This window comes from Acomys minous (genome assembly GCF_964271855.1).
Source record: "Acomys minous genome assembly, chromosome: 10".
Classification (NCBI taxonomy): Eukaryota; Metazoa; Chordata; class Mammalia; order Rodentia; family Muridae; genus Acomys; species Acomys minous.
In genome coordinates this window covers 17846220-17867491 of record NC_140491.1, presented here as the reverse complement: position 1 = coordinate 17867491, position 21272 = coordinate 17846220, and the positions used below count along the sequence as shown (strand labels likewise).

General features: G+C 44.0%; 2 long non-coding RNA genes across 2 annotated transcripts in view; one reads left to right on the top strand and one right to left on the bottom strand.

The window, feature by feature from the left end:
• LOC311607771 overlaps positions 1–21272 on the bottom strand; it is a 46000-nt gene that overhangs the window by 24097 nt on the left and 631 nt on the right. The gene's annotated exons all lie outside the window — the stretch shown is intronic.
• Positions 9642–17486, top strand: LOC311607081. Its single transcript, XR_014782525.1, has 3 exons — positions 9642–10105; positions 10608–10752; positions 17007–17486. It is a non-coding gene; the product is annotated as an uncharacterized lncRNA (long non-coding RNA).

Here is a 21272-nt window from a genome sequence, read left to right as displayed (position 1 = left end):
CAAGTTTACAGTTCTATAGAAATTACACAGGTGGCCAATGTATTTACCCTCCAAAAGAGTTCATTCAACAGAAATAATAGAAAGTATATGTTTAGTACCAGGAAGTGAAAGGAAGGGAGGGAAACAGAGAGAGGAAGGAAGAGGAGGAGGAGGGAGAAGAGGGTGCGTTTATGCACATTTTATTTCCCTATAATAACTAAAACTATTATCTCTATGGGCTGGCAGCTGTGGTAGGCAGTGGATTAAAAATGGCTCTGGATATTGGAAAATCTGTTCTATAATTGGTGCTCCTCTTAGAACATCAGTGCAGCCCAGCTCCCTGATCCTCCGCTGTGTGAACGGCATACAAAAGTGAGATAATAATTCCTGTTACATCACCCAGGAGTATGGTGCCCCACCTGAGATACCACACTGTTCTCCTAAGATGAAAGTGGAACTGTTGGTGGCCTCTAAATCAGCCAAAAGAGAAGAACCCATTCTCCTAGAAGAGACATTGGAGGACAAGCAAGTCTACAATGCCTCACTCGATTCAACACTCATGGATTTCCCAGACTAGTACAGTACAAGTTTGTGTCTTCTTTTTCTCATCCCACTCCACTCTTTTTCCTCCTTTTCCCTTTCTACTCTTCCCTCCCTTGAGCCTCTTCCCTTGCTTTCCTCCTTTTCCTCTCTACTGTCCTGGAACAAAAATAAATGGTACAACTCAAACCTGAAGACACAAGATAGCAGTGTCTCTTTGTCTATGAGAAAGGTACAAGCTATAGAAACAGATCTTAAGCAGTGAGCAGCCATTGCCGTGACATTACATTCTTAATGAGGCACTGCTTGGCCAGTAGAGATATCTTCACCAATGTGCTCAAGTCATTACAGATGCCAGTCTGGCAGCTACAGCCAGTACCCCTACAAAAGCAAGTCAGGATTTACCTATATAAGTAGTCATGACACTTCCAAGTGAATTCTAGATCCTTGTTGGACCAAGAATTTTCCTAGGAATGTATGTTCCTGTTGTGCCTGAGGTACCATATTTGTGTTTGCTATAGTAATGAATTTCATTCCCTCCGTATTCTTTGAAACAACCACAAGCCAATGCTAAGAACACCAAGAGATCGGCAGAACTAGTCATCTTGCCCTTTCAAACATTAGTCAACATCCAAAGTCCACGAACCTGGAGACTAACCAAGCTACCCACGTTCATACCCACAGGGAAAAGCAGAATTCCAAAAACAGTCCTCTGTTGAAGAGAGAAGCAACTCTATTCTAGCACACCAGTGACGAAACACCTTAAGATGGCAGTGAGCAGGGCTATGAGGTAGATAGAGCATGACTATTTGATTCTGTGCTAAGGCTGGACATCCAGCACCAAGCCCATCCTAAGGAGCTGTGTAGAGATGCGGGAAAGGCTGCTGCAGCTCAGCTATGTTCCCTGGAGAAGAGGAATTGCTCCTGATAAAAGACATCACCACTTAAGCCTGGGTACCCGTCTATGTATCTCTGTCTTCTGCCTGGGTTGGCTTTCTTCAAGCCTTCTCTTTCTCAGCACTGGAAGTAAACGACATACACCAGGCACCATGGGACATGCATGCATATTATTTTAGCCCCACTCACTCTCTCTTTGAAGCTCCAGAAAGCTCCAAAGTTCTCATGACTGGCAGGAAAGCTGGATACATTCTCACTTGGGTGGGAAGCAATACAAGGTGGCACGGCAGGGTTCCTTTAAGAGACAGCTGCGTCCATTTTGCTCATTACTCTTCATGTATAAACTGCAAATTGCATTTGCAAATATTTTCTTTAAAATAAATTTGTCACTTCTGAGATTCCTGCAGGCACCCAGTGCCTGGGTAAAACAACTACCACTAATATAAACCAGGGGGTAGGGGGGCATTATCGACACCCTCTGCAGAGGGAGTGGCCACACCCTGCTGGCCCCATCACACACAGGGAAGAGGATGCTTGTGTGAAATACATCGTTTTCCTACACAGGGAAGCCATGGCACAATTTGCTCATAGCCTATGAGTTCTCCTGGATCTTGTCCAGAGACCTTTGGTTTTTTGAGAGAGAGTAAATACATCTGTAAAAATCCTCATTTCTTCCTCATACGAACCTTGTTTTCTTTCTTCTGGGCCAAGGTTGGTTTTCTCTAGAAATCCTGAAAATAGAAGTAACCCACTTGAAGAGGGGGGAGAGGGAGAGAGGGGGGGAGAGAAAGAGAGACAGAGAGAGGGGGGAAAGAGGGGGGAGAGAGGGGGGAGGGAGGAAGAGAGGAAGGGAGAGAGAGGGGGAGGGAGAGAGGGAAGGAGGGAGGGAGGGAGGGAGGGATGAAGGGAGGGAGGGAGGGAGGGAAGGATTTACATTGACAATACCCACCACCTTGAGGCTTGGCACAGAAGGTCTGTGCCTCAATTACTGCCTCTGTAAAATGAGGACGCTCAAATGTCTCCTCTGTTGGGTTATTGATGAAAAATAGATCAGGTAATAAACTAAAGAGATGCCTAGCAGGTGGTTAGCACACAGCAAAAGCTGAGGTGTACGAATGTAGACACCTAACATTTCAGCCTTCAAACTGGGAGGCAAGCACTTCAAAGCTTCCTTTTAAAAAGCTCAATTGGAGCCAGAAGCCCAGGATCCAACACTTGAACTCACAAATCAATTTCACTATCACCAGAGAGGAGAAAACTGATTCTGTACCTCCTGGAGTGATGCTATAAGAACTGCACGCCACCACCCACAAAGTGTTTCTACAAAATCCTTGGGCCTGAATGCGATCAAGCCTCTGGGTCTTGCAGTCAGTTTGCAAACGTGAAATGAAGGGGGACCGAGGTACGCCGAAGACGCTAGCAGCAAAGCACCGTCCAGAGAATTAAACAAGCAAAGCTTTCTTCTTCTTAACAAATGACTCCAAGTGAGAGAAGAAAGAGAAGGACCGTCGTGGAGTAAAAAAGAAACAGGGACATCACATCCACTCAACGCAATCCGTAAGCATCTTTTTGCTCCTGCTTTAGAGGGGAAAAAAGCTATCCAAATTAGATCAATTTGAGCAGTAACTGGATGTCTGTGATAGTAATTCTTCCTATTTGTTTAGCTATGCTTTCCGCTAAGAGAGTCTGGTGCCTGTATGTTGACTCCCCAGCAGTCTTAGGGACTGGCTTCTTGAATACAAAGAACCAAAAGCACAGACCTCAAAACTAGGTCATTAGAGCCTCCAACTTCTGTGCACATGTCTCTAAACCCCCACTCCTGGGACATGAGGCCTGAGAACTCAACAACTATGTTTAGAGAAGAGACACACCTGAGCTTCTCTATGAAGGTAACGTCCACATGTCTGTCTCCAACTGAGCCTCAGATGAGCAAGTGACCCAGAGATCTGCGCTCACATATCCCCAGAGGCTGCCTCCCCTCACGGGAAGCTGATTACAGTCACACTGAACTCCAAATGAAGTCAGTCAGGGCACAGAGCCATGAGGGATAACTGTGATCTGGCATCCAAGCCACAAAGTTGGAAGATGGTCCATGCAACAAAGCACACTTAGAAAACTAGATGTGGCGGAGATACGGTCTTAGACAGTAACAGGAAAAAAGGTATCCATGTGAGATCTTCAAATCCATCCAGTTAATAGTTAAAATAAGCTTAGCTGTGAGTGACTTTGTCCAAACGGGGATAAGCATCGGAAGGGAATACACTCCTCTCCTCTCAGATATTTTTTAAATGATTTCTGGTGGGATGTTCTTTTTTTATAGCTCTAGATTTAGCAGGACACAATCTGAAGTACACAGAAAACAGAAATAGTAGTGGCTGTCAGGTAGAAGGAACCACGAATGTTAATTAAATGACCAGTCTTGGTATATTCATAATTACCTGTCCATGTGTAGATGTCCATCTCTGAGAAGGCAGCAGAGAAGAAAGAAGCTAGAGACAATAGTACCATTCAAGCCCCAGGTCAAGCTGGGCATCCTTGGCCACAGACTCCAACCTCTCTGGCCTTTGCTGGTTTGTGTGAAAAAGAATCCTTGTTCCCGCTGCTGGACTCCAGGTGAGAGAGGTGTGGAAGAATGGGGGGGCGGGGCATAGAAGAGCCCAGAGGGTTAAGGAAACCATTAAGGCTGGTGGATCTAAATGGGGGGGGGGGGAGGGTTGGGGACGGACTGCCTCTGACATGAACTCTGGTGCCCCCGATTGGATCATTTCCCCTTGGTGGGGTGGCCCAGTAGGCACACAGAGGAAGGGGAAGCAGGCTAGCCGAGCCCTGATAGGCTGTGGTCATATGGTGGGAGAGAAGGTCCCTTTCTGTCAGAGGTCCAGGGCAGAGGAATAGGGTGGAAGAGGGAGGAAGGGTGGGAACAGGAAGATACAAATGAGGAGATAACAGTTGGGCTGTAATCTGAATAAATTATTTTTAAAAGATTAAAAAAAAAAAAAGGATCTTTGTCCCATTGAAGCTGCCACTGCTTAGCGTGTTAAGGGGCCAGAGGATACTACGAAGCTCTATAAACATATAACTATTGAGAGCTGTGACATAAAAATGTCATTTAATCCCAAGGCCCTTGTCTGATCCCTGGAGATGCTTACGTATGCCTATGCATGACACCCAGAGACTCAACAGGATAGACTTCACATGAGAGGATGTTTTGGAAGGCCGGGTGAAAAGTGAGCCATGTAGGGTGTGGAACGTTCATCTGGGATCATGGAGCATCTTGAGGAGGCACGTGCTTGTCACTAAGAGCTATCTGAAATGGGATTTCTCAAGAAAGTATGTCATGGTCAGTCTAGGAATATGCCTTCCCTGGACCAAAAAGCCATCTGTGCTCACAAGGAGAGGTCAATCCAACTCCTTCTCACTGAGGGCAACTCCATGTCAGAGCCTGCTGACTGAGCTGCTCAAAAATTCTCCAACGTTCAGATAATTAATTATTCTCACGAACACCACCAAATAGGCTAGCAAGTCATTACCTTCACTAATAAACTCAGTTAATCTACTAACATGTGCTGTGATATCAAGAACTATAAGAAAGAAAAAAACAACGTGGAGCAAATTCTTCTATTAACCAGCCTTTCTCTTGTATGTCTGTATGTACACATTGCCCACGTATGTACTTGTGCATGTGGAGGCCAGAGGTCAATGGTGACTGTCTTTCTCAGTCATTTCTATATCTTGTCTTTTCTTTTTTTTCAAGTTCATGTTTTTTTGTTTTTTTAATTTTTTTATTAATTTATTCTTGTTACAGCTCAATGGTTATCCCATCCCTTGTATCCTCCCATTCTTTCCTCCCTCCCATTTTCCCCTTATTCCCCTCCCCTATGACTGTTCCTGAGGGGGACTTCCTCCCCTTGTATATGCTCATAGGGAGGGGAATAAGGGGAAAATGGGAGGGAGGGAAGAATGGGAGGATACAAGGGATGGGATAACCATTGAGATGTAACAAGAATAAATTAATAAAAAGAAAAAATAAAAATAAGCTTCAAAGCACAATAAAAAAATAAAAATAAATAAATAAAAATAAAACAAGATGCCTCATATTTGACCATGTCCCCTGGAGGGGGAGACTTAGTGGCACTCAGAGGAAGGATAGCAGGTTACCAAGAAGAGACTTGATACTATATCTTGTCTTTTGAGACAAGGTCTCTCACTGAACCTGGACATCATGGATTGCCTAGTCTGGCTGTCTATCAAAGTCCAAGGATCCACCCACTTCCGCCTTCCCAGCACAGGCTGCCCCACCCAATTTTTTATATGGGTTCTGGGGATCTTAACTCAAGTCTTCGTACTTGTCTCGCAAACACTTTACCCTCCAGCCCCTGTCTTTGTATTTTGAAAGTCTGTTATTGGGAGGCGGGGGAGGCACTTAACTGGTTGTATTTAAGAAATCAATGTAAATGCATACATTGGCTAACAGCTGCTAATTTTCTAATAAAACATAACATTGGGATAGGTAACATCAAATAGTAGTAGAACAAACATCATCAGTGTAAGACATTGTTGTCTTTCTCCTGTCCACCAAAGTATCCCTAGCATTGGGCTATTTTTCTCCGGCATTAATTCAAATGCTTTCAGCCGCCATTGTCTGAAGAGTGACACAGACCCCAGGACACCTAATTTTAACGGTGTTATACTTGCCAGTTGACTTGGAAGTTGTGCATACATGTGGGGAACATGGGGTTAAACAAGCTTAATGAGATTTTTGCATTTGGTGACAGTTGTTTCTAATGACACGTCTCCTCAGAAACATTAATGTGTACGTAGGGAATCTCTAAAACGTACCCAGACATGTTTTATTCAAGAGATATTTCACTGGATTCTTGTTTCTGAGAACACTCAGGGGAAAGAGGAGACAGTAGCTGTACTTGGTAACTCACACTCCTGTTCACTCATTGTTTTACAAACTAACCCTGTAGTACAAGCCTGTTATGCCAGCACTTGAGAGTTAAAAACAGGTCTACCACGAGTTCAAAGTCATTTCTGGGCACATAGTAAGTTCCAGGCCAGGCTGGGCTCAGTGAGATCCTGTCTCAAAGCAAACAAACCAACATGACACCCACTTGACAGTGGTGAGTTAGGTTGAGCAGGTATTATATTTAATGGGCTTTTTTTTCCCTTAAATAAAACGTTATTATATATACCTTGAAAAAATGCAGTAAAATTAACCAGACCCAAAATCTATATATCTTAGTGACCTCTATACAATCAGAATAACCAACATGAAACTGTGGCACTTTGTGTTGCATTTTATATTTTTCACTATCATATATATTTTTGGGACAAGATCTCATTATGTAGTCTTGGCTAGCCAGGCTGGCCTCCAACTCAGAGAGATCCACCTGCCTCAGTGCTGGGATTTGAAATGTAAACCACTATGCCTGGTTCTAATATATTTTATACACTTATATGCCACTCAAAAAAGAAAAAGAAAATGAAAATTATTGTATGGCAGAGCTAAAACTAGAAAAACAATTAGCCTTACATTCTCTTTCATGACCCCAATGTTCATTACTTGAATTCAGTCCTTCCTCCTCACCCTTCCTTGTTTTTTTACCCTTCCTGTCATCACTGTAATATGTAGATATCTCCAGCAGATCATCTAGACAGCCTTTAATTTTTAATTTTTAATTATTTTATGATCCCATGTGAGTGAATGTTTTGCCTGCATGAATGTATGTGCACCACATGCCTGCCCAGTGTCTGAAGAGGTCAAATGAGGGTGTCAGCTTCCATGACACTGGAGTTACAGGTAGTTATGAGCTGCCATGTTAGCGCTAGATAACCAAATCCAGGTCTTCTAGAAAAGCAACAAGTGTTCTAAACTGCTAAGCCATCTCTCTGGGCTTTTGGTTTGTTGGTTTGTTGGTTGGTTGGTTGGTTGGTTGGTTGGTTGGTTGGTTGGTTGGTTTTGATTGGTTTGGTTTAGTTTTTCAAGACATGGTTTCTCCATGTAGCCTTGGCAGCCCTAGAACTTGCTCTGTAGAGCAAGCTGGCCTTGAACTCAGAGATCCTTCTGCCTCTGCCTCTGCCTCTGCCTCTGCCTCTGCCTCTGCCTTTGCCTCCTGAGTGCTGGGACTCGTGCAGCACTGAGCAGAAGATGCGGAGATTCATGGTATCTCCCCTTCCCCACACATGCCTCCTCTCCTGTGACCATCCCCCATCAGAGTGAGTGAAGCCTGTGTCCCATCTGGGCTCCCATTGGTGCTACACTACTGCAAGGTGGCCAGCAGCCACCAGCCACCACCACTGCAGCACTCTACAGAGCAGCGTCTGCCTTACATCACCTGTGCTCCATCTCACCCTTCCCCAGTCCCATACCTTGGCACCCACTGACCGTCTCTCTGCCTTCATTGAGCACCTTCTCTGGTGTGTCAGGATGTTGACATCATACAATAAGTATGTTGGCCACACAGGCGTCTGCCCCTGACTACTGTACTTTGGGGTTTCTCCCAAGGGTTTTCATGACTTAATGGCTTGTTTCTTTTTAGCATTGAATAATATTCCACTGCATGGTAATATTACAGTTCCTTCCTCTGTTTACTTATTAAGAGACATTTCAGTTGCCTCCAAGCTTAGGAAGTTCTGAATAAAAGCATCACGAATAGGCACGTGTCAATTTTGGTGTGGGTGTAAGTTTTGAATCCTCGGGTGGGGTGTGAGTGCTGAAGCAGATGGTGGAGGTAGGGGTAGTTTGGTGAGAAATTGTCAGGCGCTCTTCCAAATTGGCTGTTCCATTTTGCATTCCCATCCAGCAATAAATGAAGGTCCGCCCTATGGGCTGAATGGGATTACCCCACAAACTGTCATGTTACCTGGGATTAGCAGAGGGGGTTGTTGCTTCTTTGCTTATTAATTTGTTTTCAAGACAGGATTTCAGTGTATAGCTCAGACTGACCTAGGACTTACTATGTAGGCTGGATGACTTCAAATTGGTGGCAATCCCCCTGCTTCTGCCTTCTGACTGCTGCGACACCTAGCTTATCTATTGTTTTTAAATACGAAAACAGAATCTAGCCTCTAGATGAAGTCCCCAGAACTGTGGTTTTCCCAGGACTGTTACTGTGTTTCTTGCATGACATGAGGATACGGGGTGAGAGACTGTAGCCCAGGGCCATGTGCCACCCATGATGTCCTACAACCTAGAGCCAAGAGTGACTTGTACATCTTTTTTGCTTTAACTGGGGAAGGGGGAATAGGTACATGTAGGTGTGCATGCTCGTGTGTGCGTGCACATGGTGTGTGTGTGTGTGTGTCTGTGTGTGTGTGTGTACAAATGTAAGAGAGAGAGAAAGAGCACATGTGGAGGCCGGAGGACAACCTCTAATGTCATTGTCATTGACCTTTGAAACAAGGTCTCATTGTCTGGAGCTCACCAGTTAGGCCACATTGGCTGTCCATGAAGACCCAGGGAGCCCCTTGAGCTTTGAAAGTACCAGCACATGCCACAATCTTTGGGTTGTTTTGTTTGTGTGTGTGTGTGTGTGTGTGTGTGTGTGTGTGTGTATGTGTGTGTGTGTGTGTGTGTGTGTGTGTGTGTGTGTATGTGTATCTGTGTGTGTGTGTTCTGGGAAGCAAGCTTAAGTCCTTGCAATTGTGAGACGAGTGCTTTACTAACTGAGCCATCCCCCAGTCCCACATATACTTGCTGAAAAAACAAGTTAAAAGACTTAGCATGTGAGAACTACAGGAATCCAAATGTCAGTGTCCACAGATAAAGTTTTATTGGCAACACAGTCACGCCTACGCCTTACGCGCTGTCTGCAGCTGCTTTTGCACCAGGCAGCTGAATGACACTTGCCAAATAGGTAATGTGGTCAGCAAGGTCTACAGGAGACGTTTGCTGGGCATGGTCCAAATGCAATTAGAAACATCACACCCGTGAGACAAAGGCAGGCTGTGTAGCCATCCTCCAGGATACACGGGCAAGCTGACTGAGAAGCACTCTGCCTTCACCTATCCCTCCCCGGAGCCCTTCTAACTTTCCTACACAGCTTCTAATTGTCTAGACAGCCGTCCTACAAGTACAAAGTATTGAATTTTGACTCTGCCAGCGGGACGTAGTGCTGTCTCTAAGATTTAGCCAGCGTTTCCCCTTCAAGGGAGCTAAGCAGTATCCTGTCTGGCTTTTTTTTTTTTTTTTTTTTTTTTTTTTTTTTTTTTGCCTTAAGGTTTGTTTACACTCCGAGGGAGGAAAGGTAAGGAGATAAAAGCAAAGCAGAAGGAATAAAGGAAGACAAGACTACAGCAAAACTCAGTGCAGGCAAGATTAGAGGAGCAAGCCCCAAGGAAGAAAGTATACAAGTTCGAAAGGCCGCCAACGAAAGGAAGATTACGCCAGCAACACCGTGGCTGGTGGCCAAGAGGAGGGTGGGAAGACAGAGCCGCCAGGGGCAAAGGGGACTGCAAAGATGCAAATCTCCCAAGATGCCTGGTGAGTCGCTGAAATTATTGACTTCATTCTGGCTATTAGGTCCTTGAGCTAGCTGAGCCCTTTGCCAGTGGTCAGAAAGTAAAGGAGCTATGGGGACAGAAGGCATTTGAGAGAAATGACCCTACCCAGTGTCCCTCAAGAGGATCCCTGTCACTGATGATGGCTGAAAGAGCAAAGATGACCTTATTTGGCATTTTTCAGGTGATCTTAGGAGCAAGAATGGTCAAATACCCGTTGCATAAGGGTCCCCAGAGGAAAGGCTTTGTATGTGTTCATTTATTTCATCCTTGTTTTCTCGTGTGTGTGTGTGTGTGTGTGTGTGTGTGTGCGCGCGTGCGTGCGTGCGTGCGTGTGTGTGTGTGTGTGTGTGTGTGTGTGTGTGTGTGTGTGTTCCCTCATTGACTCCAACCCTAGCCAACAAGGAACATGTATGGATAAGTGTGCATGTGCCAAAACACGCATGTGGAGGTCAACTTTTGGGAGCTGACTCCCTCTTTCCACTATATGGTTTCTGGGATGAAACTTGGGTTATCATACTTGAAGGCACACTTCAAGACAGACTTCAAGACAAGCTTTGCATCTTACAAAATGATTTTTCTCTCACTTAGCTCACTTGACGATGCACAGTGCCTGTGTTGGGGAAGAAGGGAATGCTGGGTGTTCAGCTAATGTCTTCTCTCCCGCTCTTTCTTCTCCTTCTAAGATAGTACCAGATTAAAGCTATCTGTCTATCCACTTGAGAGAGATGGAGACAAGATGAGATATAATTACATCCACTGTTCTTCTGAGTTCACCTGCGATAAGCTCAGCTTACATCATTTGTCCCTTCTCCCTCTCCATCTGAATAAGTAAGTACATACTCACCCTGGGTCAGTGGTCTTCAATCTTGATTGTATAATCAGATCACCTGGGGTGTTTTGTTTTTTGTTTTGTTTTGTTTGCAATACTGGCTCTGAGCTCGGCAATGGTGGCACATGTCTTTACTCTTGTACGCACTTGTGAGGCAGAGGCAGGTGATCTCTGTGAGTTCAAGGCCAGCCTGGTCTACAGAGTGAGTTCAAAGACAGCCAGGGATACACAGAGAAACTCTGTCTCAAAAAAAAAATAGATAGGTAGATAATAGATGATAGATAGATAGATAGATAGATAGATAGATAGATAGATAGATGATAGATAAAATATTGATTCTGTGCCACAACCACACACATTCTAATTTAACTTACTTGCATCAAGGCTAAGTACAGACATTTTTAAAGCCCTCATATATTTTGATTATGTTGTTGGCACTGTATCAGACTAAACTAAAGTTATTGGGTAAAATTCGTGGAGAAAATGTTTTTCAGTTCTTCTTAGTAAGGAAAATACACATAGAGGTGAAGGCTCATGCAGCCATGTTGGTCTGTGGGGCTATCTTGAGTATGAAAATTATATATAAACCCAAAGGCAAAATAGGAAGAGCTGAGGTCCCAATTTCCCAGGAACTTCAGGTTATCTTCAGGCTATTACAAGAAAGGAAATAAATCTTCATTTCCATGTCACCATCTCAAGTTTCTAGGACCAACAGGCAAATGCGATCTTTAAGTAACACGGTAGTCATCACTGTGTCATAAGTAACAAAAAGTTGCCCAGGATTACACAGGTTCTAAGTAGCAGAGACCAAACATTTCAGACTTGTTTGGCTCCAGCCTTGTGACCTTTCTGCTAGGGATGGAGCAGCGTGTATTTTAAGGACAGAGAAAAGGCTTCCCACTCACAACAGTAGAAGCCTCCAGACAATTCCACTGACCTTCTGAGCAGCTACTTTTGAATCCTGTTCACATGTGTTGCCAGGACATTGAGCAAGCAGAAGGCCCAGTAAGAAACTGCTATTTCAGAATTATGAAGGACTTGCCTACCATGTCCTTGCAAGGCTCAACAGTTAAATATCCTGGGTCAAGTTTGTCCACTTTGAACAGTATTCTGTCTGCAGTTGAAGCAAGGACATTTTCTTGCCAAAAATGAAGCAAACTCCAAAAGAATATTCTTTAGTGCTCATCATCTTCTTTGAGGTTGTATGGGGGTACTCCCAGGAGCTGACATGTCTCATTGTCAAAAAGGTCCTAAATTAATTAAACAAGTTTAAATACCAAAACAAAAAAAGAAAAAAGAAAGAAAGAAACTGCTATTTCAAACACATATAAGAAGGGTCTGCTTCACCAGATTGAGCCCTTATATTTGGCTTTATAGTGTGGCTATATGTCCAACAAATTTTCATACAAAGTATCTTTAAACCCCACACTAATTTACTTGCTCAAATGATAACTTTTGAGAACGTACAATGGGGCGTGGGCCCTGTGTTAAGGGGGAGACTTGAAATTGAAGTGAGAAGATTCAGACTATCTACAAGGAGATTAAAATCTGAAGTGGGGGGCTGGAGAGATGGCTCAGTGGTTAAGAGCACTGCCCGCTCTTCCAGAGGTCCTGAGTTCAATTCCCAGCAACCGCATGGTGGCTCACAACCATCTATAATGTAATCTGATGCTCTCTTCTGGCCTGCAGGTGTACATGCAGACAGAACACTGTATACATAATAATAAATAAATAAATCTTTAAAAAAAAAATCTGAAGTGGGGCCTAAGTCACAAACCAAAGTAGTTACAGTAGATGTTTTGGGTCACCAGCTTTGGGTAACCAAGAGGAAACCTTTGGCTTCAGAAGCCAGACAAGGCTACCGGAAGAGGTGGTATTTGTGCTTTATGATAAAAGGCAGAAGCAGGCAGCTACTACTGCCTTGCCCAGCTCAGAGACAGTCATGAACAAAGATACTAAGAGTGTAGGAAAATGGGTACTAGAAAATTGGAGTGGAGTGGGGTTATAGCTCAGTGGCAGAGCCCTTGGCCAGCATATTTAAGATACTGGTTTAACTGGGCTAGAGAAATGGCTCAGTGGTTAAGGGCACTGCCTCCTCTCCCAGAGGTCCTGAGTTCAACTCCCAGCAACTACATGTTGGCTCACAACCATCTATAATGTTATCTGATGCCTTCTTCTGCAGATAAAGCACTCATATGCAATAAATACTATAAATAATCTCTTTTTTTTTTAAGATACTGGTTTAGCATACTACAGTTCACAGACCCAAAGAAGATATTTAACAAGGAGGACCCAAGGAAGGATGATTAAATGTCACTCAGAAGGGGAAATAGAATAGACAGCAGAATTGGTTGAAGAGAGGGAACAACAAGGTAGGAAAGGAAACGCAGAGAGAAGTAAGTGTGGTGATCAGACCTGGGACGAGCAAGGGCAGGACAGAGAGGCCTGCAGAGAGAAGAGAGACCGTGGCCAGGAGGCCTCTGTGACAGGCTGCAGACATAGGACAGAGTAGGCTTCTGGAAGGATATGGGGGTGACTCAAACTGAGAATCCTAGTAGCAGGGGTCATGGAGACTGAAGAAGACACCCTCTAACCAGACAGGACTCCTAGGGGATGGAAACACCAACCCACCCACAAAAACTTCAACCCAAAACCTACCCTGCCTACAAGATGTTCAGGGATAAAGATAGAGCAGAGATTGAGGGAATGTGCAGCCAATGCCTTGGCCCAACCTGAGACCCAGGCCATTGAAGAGAGCCAACCCTTGGCACTAATAATGATACTCGGCTATGCTCACAAACAGGAGCCTAGCATAGCTGTCCTCTTGAGAGGCTACACCCAGCAACAGATCCAAACAGACTCATAGCCAAACATTGGGTGAGGCATGGGAGGGGGCCCCCTTTTCTGAGGAATAAGGGAGGGGGATGGAAGAAAAGTTGGGGGGATGAATAGAAGGACCTGGAGGTGACAGGAGCTCCACAAGAAGACCAACAAAGCCAACTACCAGGGCTCAGGGTGTTTGAGGAAACTGAAGCACTAACCAAGGACCATGAATAAACTGGACCTAGGCCCCCTACACAAATATAGCAGATGGGCAGCTCAGGCTTCTTGTGGGTCCCCTAGCAAGGGGAGCAGGGGTGGTCTCTGACATGGACTTGGTTGCCCACTTTTTGGTCACTCCTCGCTGCAGGGACTGCCTTGCCAGGCCATAGGGGAAGAGGACATGCTCAGCCCTGGTGAGCTGGGGTGGGTGGGTTTTGGGGCCCCCCCTTTTCTGAGGAATAAGGGAGGGGGATGGAAGAAGAGAAAGGGATTGGTGGGACCAGAAGGAGAGGAGGGAGGGACTACGATCAGGATGTAAAGTGAATGAATTAATTAATCTTTTAAAAGAGACTGGTTTAGACTCTTAACACTGAAAAAAGGCCAGAAGGTACTCTGGGGTCAAATTACTAAGAGTCTTGAAGGGAACAAGGCAGTGACCTATGTGGGAAGATGAATTTGCCAAGCCTGTGCAAGATGCCTTGGCCATGGCAGGGAAGAAATAGGACCATATGGGGCCACTGCAACCATCCAGGCAAAAGGTGATGTGACTAAGAATTGGAGAAGAGGTGGTGGATGGAGGCGAGGGCAGAAGGCCAAACAGTCAGAGCAGTCTGACAGACTTGGCAAGGACTGAGAGATGACCGTGTAGCAACCAATGAACCAGATGACTGAAAACCGAGCCCCTGGAGAGCAGTGGCTCCAAGTAGAAGCTTCCAGAATGTAAATGGCCAGCACTTGGTAGACAGTAATCGACTCATGACAACTGAGGAAGCCACTCAAACGGGGAAAGACAGGAAGTAAAGAAGTATTGGCAACTGTTAGGTAATGAGGAAGTAAAGGGGAAGAGGTCACAGAACCAGGAAGGAAACTGAGGAAACACTACGTTAGAGAAGAAAAGCAGGAGAGGGAGCTCAGGTCTGAGTCCTACTTACAGGGTTAATGACGTCACTGGCTCTGCCTTTTGTGAGTTTGACTTGCTTCCCAGGCATAGCTTTGCTATGCTCACGAAAGAATCCCAGAAGTCTCCATTTTCACAGAATTCTAGAGAACATAATGGCCACTGCCACCCCGACAGATTCTGGGACCTCCACCGATGAAGCAGAAAGAGTTGATCAGTGACCAGGTTCTGCCTCTCAACTAAGCACCCTAACCACCTGCTCGGTGTCAATTCGTGGGTCAAGACCAACTGCACAAAGATACATATTCAAAGAGTACTCATTGCCCTGTTGCCCTATGACAGTTCAAGTCTGGAATCTACCCAAGTGGCCAAGAACAGGAGCTGGGTAAATAAATTATATGTTCATCCTGTAGATCACTCTGCAGCCATTAAAAATTATGACATAGAAATAATTTACTGACACATAAAACGTGTACAACCTACTGCTCTTCAAAAGCAAATTACCAAACATGATCTCTCTTTAAAATCATATATGCACAGTATATATTTATTATATATCTACACGTTTATCCCTAACTCTCAAAGAAAATGATGACTTAATAGTGTTTCAATTTGCTCTTCTATAACTACTCATTTTTCTAGAATAAGCATTTGTTATAAGTAAGACCTTTTCATTTTTACTTATTTTCACAATTTTATATGCATACATATATATGTATGTATATATATATGCACACATACATACATACATACATACATACATACATACATACAAAGTACTGGTCATACTCTACCCACTCTCCCCTCATGTCTCCTCCTCCTTGGACTCCCCTTTCTTCCCAGCAAGCTTTTTCATACTTTCGTGTCTTTTTTGTTAACATGGATATTTTTAAATGAAATGGCTTCTCTATGTCTATCTCATAGCGCCTCCAAAGTAGACTAATTATTTTGGTTTTTCTTTGGGAATGTGGATCACATAGATCATTTAAAATGAGGCTATTATTCATTATACATGAGTTTTGAATTTTTAAGAACTAACATGGAGCCTCATAAGCCATCCATTAGCCTAAGTCAGACAACCTGGAATCTCGCAGCCTAGGCTCTGCAAGCGTCTTAGCCCTGTTTTCTCATTTTGCAATTGAGTGATACTAGCCACCCCAGTGACTCAAGCCCAAGGCTAGGATGGATGAGATGAAGTAAGTCCCCATCTCCACCATTTCAGAGATGCACATCTCTGAAGCTATGATAGTCCTCCATACATCAGAGGAGGAGTTGTTGGTTTGGTTCAACGCCATGGAATATTCCAGCTCTCTAATAGGTATCTATGGGTTGAGCAACTGTAGTGCTGAAGTCGTACTGTGAACAAGCCAGACTCTGTAACAGCCCTGAAGCTACAGTGAGAAGCAGTATTGATTTTACCTCTACCTTCATGCCCCATTACAAAGTCATTTCCCAAACAATGAGACACATGGGTCAGAACCCAAAAGGCCTAGTTCTCTTTGGAGCTTTGGAAGCCATTAGAACCCGAGCCAGGCGCTGACACACCACTTCACAGACTTGGGCTAAACACTAAATCCTTACACAGTACTGTCTGACACATAGTAGGTCTTCAACAGACACAGCCAGTACTGTTTCTCCTCTGACCCCCACTGTTGGAATACTGACCAAACTCTTAAGCAGTGTTTCCCAGTGTTATTTGATAGGAAATTTCATTTCACTAAACATTCTTCAATGCTGATCAATATCACAGCTTCCACCAATGAGGCCAAATCCGCTGATTCCCTGACGAAATTACTAAAAATGTGCTAATTCTTGTATTTTGAGAGAAAATTCTTTCTCTTATTTTTAACCTTTGATACTCTTACTAGACTCTTCTTTGAGGCCGTAGTGGGGTTCCTAAGTTTCAAACACTCAGCTTCTGTTTGTAAAGAAAAAAGCAGAAAGCATTCTTCTAGGAGATAGTATATTTTTTTTCTCTCAGTGGTTAGAAACAGAGAAAACAACTGGAAGAGGAGGCTGGCACATAGAGAGACGCTGTGACATTTCCCAGCTTCCAGAACTCTGTCTCCCTTACGAAGAGAACATTTCCAGTACATAAACACCAAAGAAAAAGGTAGGGTCAGGAGACCATCTGTTGTCCAGCTGGAGTAAAGAGTACAGCTCAGAACCCGTTTCTCACTTCAACTAACGCCAACCCCAGCAAATCCTCAACACGCGCGCGTGCACAAGCGTGCGCACATACACACACACACACACATCATGGCACAGATGGGCAACTTCACATCCTAACCAAATAATCTTCTTTGCTTCCAGCATCCTTGATCCATCGAGCATACAGCAGGATCCAAAGAGCCCCGCAATCCAGGGAGGCCAGAGACACCCAGGCTGTCCCTTTCCAACTTCAGCCTTGGAGTTCTTCCTTAATGCCACAGCCGAACTATGTAACTGTGACCACACTTCCTTGTGGCTGCAGTGCCACCTAGTGGCCAGGTGAGCTAGGCGTGCACCGGTTCTCCTCCGTCTGAAAAGGCAACTTCTATCAGCTGACTCTACAATTCTCCCCTAGGAGAAACAGAAGTGGCTGGTGCCCACGACAGCCAGAATGAGGAGTCATCAAGGTCCTAGCACATTCAAACTATTTCCTGATTACAATCACACCCAAATCAACCAGGAGAGACAAAAGATGATAGAAAAGATGCTGCCAACTTTAGGTTTTCATGTCCAAATGCACCCTCACACAAGCTTGCAACTGTGCAACTAAATCCAGGCAACCCTGTGCGCCCTTTCAAATCTCTCAGGCCTGAAATTATATTTTTTTTAAAAAAATGTTTTTTAAAAAGAGGACTCTAAAGGTTCTAGAGACCTGTAATGAGATTCCTCTTTCCTTTTTTCCATAAATGGTTTTTGTCAGTCGCTGGCATTTCTGATGCATCAGAGAGTCGCAGTTTCACCCTGCAGAAAACAACTGAAAACACGTGCACGCCTTGTCCAGATGACAGCTTAAATAACGTGATTTGCTTGGGACTTAACCTGAGGACACACAGCCTAATTCAGCTCAGTTTTGTAAACCCAAATTATGCTGGCTAATAGCATGCTGGAGCTCAGAACAGAGTGTGCGCATCGCCGCTAAATATTCCACATTAAAAATAGTTTGTGATGGGATATGCTTTTTTTAATTAAAAGTTTAATGTACATTAACATTTTTAGATGAGAAACTGACAATCCGAGAACAGCTCTAAGTTCTCCTTTGATTATTTTTCCGGGGCCCTGAAAGCGTGATAGAGCTACATAAATAGGCAAACACCAAGTTGTTTCAAAGGTTCATTTTTTGTCCTGCCACATAGCCTCCTTTTCATGAGCCTCTGGTGGTTCCCTTGTTCGAAGCCTGGCCATGCACAGTCTTCTGGCTGAGATGCCAAGTCATGGTACCTGCCTTCATTTCTGACCCAAGCGATCAGCATATCTTTCCTCTCCAGAGACCCTCTGTGGGCTCTGTCATGGAAAGCAAGTTGAAACATCCATATCTACCTTCTACACACACCAGCGCCCCAACCCTCCCCCACTCCAATGGTAGCATGTCCTCACACAGGCCTTTGTTGTTGTCAGGTATCTCAGGCTTTTCTGGTTGCTATAACAAAATACCTTAGACTGGGTAGCAAGCAAGACACCAGAATCTCTTCTCACAGTGCGGGGTCTAGAGTGCCAATAACCATGGTACTAGAAGAGTTAGGGTTCTGGTCAGACCTGCACCCTACTTCATAGATGTCTAGTCATGTCTGCCCTGGGTGAACAGTGCGAACTTCTTCCGGCCAATTGTGGGGATCCTAACTTCACCCATGAGTCTAGAATAATATGCAAAGCCTCTCCTTCTAACGCTACTGGAACTGAAAATGTGGCTCTCAACATATGAATGCCTACCCCCTACCGTGAGACACACAGGTTGAGGCTACAGCACCAGATCCAGGAAAAAGAAATATCAGACACCAAGTAAATGCAACTTTCAGATTTAAAAACAAATGATGTTTTTAACAGAAGCATGCTCCAATGTAATTACTATTGAGAATATATCTATACCAAAAAAAAAAAAAAGACTGTTAATCTAGAATTCAAGTTTAACATTCATTCTATATTTGATCCAACAATCTCTGGCCAGGAGCCCTCTCGGCTGTTATACTATGACTCACTCTTTCATATAGAAGTCCCTAATCCACCCCTTTCTTGTCCGGCTTCCAGGACAATGCCTACTTGGCTACAGTCTCCAGAGATGTTCAAGGGACAATCATCCATTTTAAAAGACTGATTTCCAATCATCTTATTATGAGAAAAGGAAGAGGAGGAGGCGGTAGAAAAGGAGGAGAGGAGGGCGGTGACATATAGCTCATGACTGCATTGTTTTGTCTTCCTTGCTGTTAATTTGCCGTAATTCCCTCTTAACAACACATAATACTGATAGTGACCTCGAGTTCCTTATAAAACAAGAGTTTAAAACAAAGCAAGTCAATGTGGAGGGATTATGTAAGGAACAGACATTTCTCAGGTTAAGTCATGTCGAAGCAGTAATACCAAAAGGACTATAGCAACATCCTCAGGTAGAAGTTAGCAAATTGTTGCTCTGTTTTTGCTAATAAAACTTTATTTGGGCCACATCCATGACATTTTCCCCTGTACTACCTGTGGCTGTGTTCATGCAGGGTAGAACAGTTGCCACAGAGACCACACTGCACTCAAAGCCCAATGCATTAGCTATCTGTACTTTTCCACAAATTAAAAAAAGAAGAAGAAGAAAGTGAGAAAAAGAAGTTCACTGACCTTTTCCTAAAGCATCACTCAACCAGGTAGTCAAATTAACAGAGAGAACTTTGAGAGTCCCTATGATGAAGACTTTGGGGGGCAGAGTGACCAGATGGCATAATGGCAAATGGAGTTCACAGGGTCTGCCAGCCCCACTTCCTTTTATGAACCTCCCTCCCACACTTCTTACGTTTCCTCCTAACCTTTCTGCCTTTTTTCTCATGCTTTAAGATTCAAAATAAAATCCACTACTTCCATCACATCCCCCCCCAATTAACTCTGGACCATAAGCACCCCAAACTATAATGACAGTAAGAAGGCATCGACATACCTTTTATTTTGTTCCCTGTTACAAATGAAGAAGAAAGTCTTTTCTCGTAGTAGAAAACTGTAACCATGTAAGACAAATTGATTGTAATAACCTCACTTTTTTTTTAATGTGGAACATGTTAAAGTTAGCATAAATAGGTAACACAGTAGCTTCCATAATGATGCACAAATTGCTGCTGAAACAATGGGTAGGCTAGGGGAAGAAGGCCTTAATGACTTACAACTGCCCAAGTAAGCATAATTGCACACCAGCAGTTAAGCAGCCTTAAGCATGGTAGCTGTGGAATCCCACAAGTCAGCAGTGCTGCCCCCTGCTCAAGCCAGTTCACGCAGATGAGGACATGTAGGCACCCTGGGTGTAAAGGGAAATAAAACTACAGCCCGATTGAGTGAGGGGAGATATTAAATAGTTCCAGAAATTCTCCCAAATCTTGGCAAATCAGTCTACATGTATTGAATTCCAGCTCCAAATCGCCTTATAAACCTCCTCACATTGACTCAGACACACCCACTGCCACTCCTTGCCACTCATCTGGAGCTCTCAACGTAGCAGTAACAGCCGGCACTCCCAACTTGCCATCATCACACATCCGATGACAAGCCAGTGACCTGGTTGCCTCCGGACAAAGGCTTCACTTTCTCCAGTGCCTCATGCGTGACAAGGTCATGGGTAAGGTTGGCTGATGTCTCAGTCCATTCATTTCTATCAAAGATGTTCCCAATGAAACCCACAGAGAAGGTGAGCACATGCTCTATTAATCTAGGAAGACAAAACAAAGCCGAATAAATATTCCTCACTAATCAAGGGAGTGATCTACTCGTAATCAAGCTTGGCTGACTGTTAAGGTAAATACAGTGAAGTGTGCTGGGTGACATGGGCGGGTAGTCAACACCCTCTTAGCTTTTCTCCTTCCTAGGCTTTCTCTTCCTGTCAAGTTCTACTGCTTCTTTCTCAGGAAATATGCCAATGATTTCACATTTGTGTGAATAACATAGTTACTGGATACAGTATTGGTACTAATAGTCAGTATTAAATACTGGCTGTAAGGACATCCCAAATTGAAAGGACTGACAACATGTACAACAGGCCATGAACAGGTAAAAGCCTCCCCACTCTGCCTGCAGGAGGAATAGGACACTCTCTGATAGAGAAATATAAAATGGGGTCCATGATGGTAGCACTCCAGCTTTTTACAGTGATTCTTTCTAGAACCTCCTACAGAGCCCAGTGGTCTCTCTGTTTGTTCAAGAGCATAATATACTATTGGAAACCACCAGGCATAGGTATAAAACTAAAAGTCTTGAGGATAAATGAAAAACTTTAAGGAAATTTCTACTGTATCCATAAGAAAAATAGAAACCTTATTAAAAAAAAAAAAGTCTTGGTTTGTGTGTGATATTCTCAGCCTTTACAGATTAGATACGGTTTGTTTTTTGTTGGGCAGTGTTTGGGAAGCC